The sequence below is a fragment of the Ammodytes marinus genome (assembly GCF_949987685.1).
Source record: "Ammodytes marinus genome assembly, contig: scaffold_359, whole genome shotgun sequence".
Classification (NCBI taxonomy): Eukaryota; Metazoa; Chordata; class Actinopteri; order Uranoscopiformes; family Ammodytidae; genus Ammodytes; species Ammodytes marinus.
Window position 1 is genome coordinate 20,001 of NW_027648580.1, and position 2,500 is coordinate 22,500.

Genomic DNA, 2,500 nt, shown 5'->3' on the forward strand with positions numbered 1-2,500 from the left:
AGCATTTTTAAATGAACTCTATCAAAGTGACATTCATCTCACAAGTGAAATATCTGATGTGGAATTGGCCTTAGAATTTTTCACCAATACTTTCTCCTCCATTTTGAACAAGCATGCACCCCTTAAAAAGCACAGAGTAAAAAATAGATCAAACCCCTGGTTCACAAATGAATTGTCCGATATATTTGCAGAGAGAAATAAAGCATGGTCCCTAGCTAGACGCTCTGGTGAAAACTCCAAGTGGACTGCTTTCAGACAAATCAGAAATAGGTGCATATCCATGGTTAGGAAAGCTAAATCAGACTACTACCTCGAACTAATTTCAAACTGCTACTCCAACCCTGCACTATTTTGGAAGGCTGTGAATTATAACAAAAACAACTCTAGCACTGTTCCCAGTCAGTTAAAAATAAATGATCATATTTTAAATGATCAGAAAGAAATTGGTTTAGCTTTCAATAAACACTTTATAGCTGCTGGTAAACTCTTTCACAATGGAGTATCTACGCCTTCTACGCCTACCACCACGAGAAATAAAAATAGCATACCACCTGTCTCTAAAACTCCTCTTTTCAGCCTTGTTCAAGTCCCAACAAGTATTGTTGTAGATGCGCTTCTTGCCATCAACCCCAGGAAGTACATGGGAGAGGACAATTTGGACCCATTTTCAATAAATCTCTCTGCACTTATCATATCAAAACAAATAACCCATATTTTTAATCTTTCCATCTCTTCTGGTATTGTTCCTAAAGTCTGGAAAAAAGCTCACGTCATTCCATTACATAAAGGGGGTGACAAAAGTGATCTTAACAATTACAGGCCAATTTCCAAACTCCCATGCCTGGCAAAAATTCTAGAATCAGTCATTAATACTCAGTTGAAATCCTTTTTATCCAGTGCTTCCATTTTGAGTCCATTTCAATCTGGTTTTAGGGCAGGCCACAGTACTATATCTGCTGTCACTTTGGTCTTAGACAACATTGTTACAGCTATCGATAAAAAAATGCACTGTGCAGCAGTTTTTGTTGATCTGTCAAAAGCTTTTGATACTTTAGATCACCATTTGCTTTTAGAGAGGCTGCATGAAATTGGTTTTGATTATTCTACATGTAGCTGGTTTAGGGACTATCTCTCTGATAGACAGCAGTCAGTTAAGCTGGGAAGCTACCAAACTGAGTTTTTAACAGTTACAAATGGTGTTCCGCAGGGCTCAATTTTAGGTCCAGTCCTATTCACAATTTACATCAATAACATTGTTTCATCACTACAAAACTGCCATGCCCATTTGTATGCTGACGACACTGTACTGTATTGCATTTCTGATTCAGTGCAACAATCTGTTCAGAACCTACAGAGCTCTTTTAACACCCTGCAGAACTGTCTAGTGGATCTCAGGCTTGTCCTTAATATAGAAAAAACAAAATATATGTGCTTTTCCAGAGCAAGAATTACACATTTTAATGATCTTATTATTCACACAAATAATGGATCTCATATTGAAAGAGTCACTGAATATAAATATCTTGGCATCTGGATAGATGAAAAACTCTCTTTTACATTTCACATAAAAAATCTTGTCTGTCGTCTCCGACAAAAGATTGGCTATTTTTATAGGAATAAAGCCACCTTCCCGTTGTTCAGTAGGAAAAGGATTATTGAGGCAGTTTTTATGTCTGTCCTTGATTACGGTGATGTGGTTTATCGGCATGCATCTCGTTCATGCCTTAAACTCCTAGACTCTGTATTTCACTCTGCTTTGAGATTCATTACAGGAGATGCTTATGATACACACCATTGTGTTTTATATGAAAAGGTTGGGTGGTCCTCCCTTAAGGAGAGACGTGATGCACATTGGCATATTTTTATATATAAAGCTCTGACTGGAAAGCTACCACTATATTTGACAGAAATGCTGCTTATTTCAGATGGGCTTTATCAAACCCGCTCAACTGACATGCTCATGTTATATGTCCCCTATGCCCGGTCTGAGCTTGGTAAAACCGCTTTTAGCCATAGTGCCCCTGACTCCTGGAACAGCCTACAACATACAATTAAAATAAATACACTCATAACTGTTAACCAATTTAAAATTATTATTTTGAATCAGCCCCTCTACACTTGTAACTGTTTTAATTAGGCTATTATGTCTCTCATTCAATTGATCTGAATGTTTTAAATTGTTGTTGTCTGTGTGTGTGTGTGTGTGTGTGTAAACTTGTTATGTATTCTCATTGTATATTGTGTATATGTACAAACTCAACGTCATTGTAAAAGAGGGTCACCCCTCAATTGATCTTTCGAGGTTAAATAAAGGAAAATGAAATGAAAATGAAAAATATGTTGGGCTGCGAAGGATACATCTGATGCAGCCTTCAAAACCGTGAAACGAAGGCTGCATTTCACGACCGCATATGAGGAGCCTTGCAAATGGGACAGCCTTTGCGCGCCGCAATGACGCAATCGGTCTTCAAATGCAGCCTACGTAGAGTGCAACCCCTGA

The 2,500-nt window shown here is 38.0% G+C and overlaps 1 protein-coding gene across 1 annotated transcript in view; it reads left to right on the forward strand.

The window, feature by feature from the left end:
- cfap53 (cilia and flagella associated protein 53) overlaps window positions 1-2,500 on the forward strand; it is a gene marked incomplete at both ends in the record, with an annotated part of 14,447 nt that overhangs the window by 3,060 nt on the left and 8,887 nt on the right. The gene's annotated exons all lie outside the window — the stretch shown is intronic.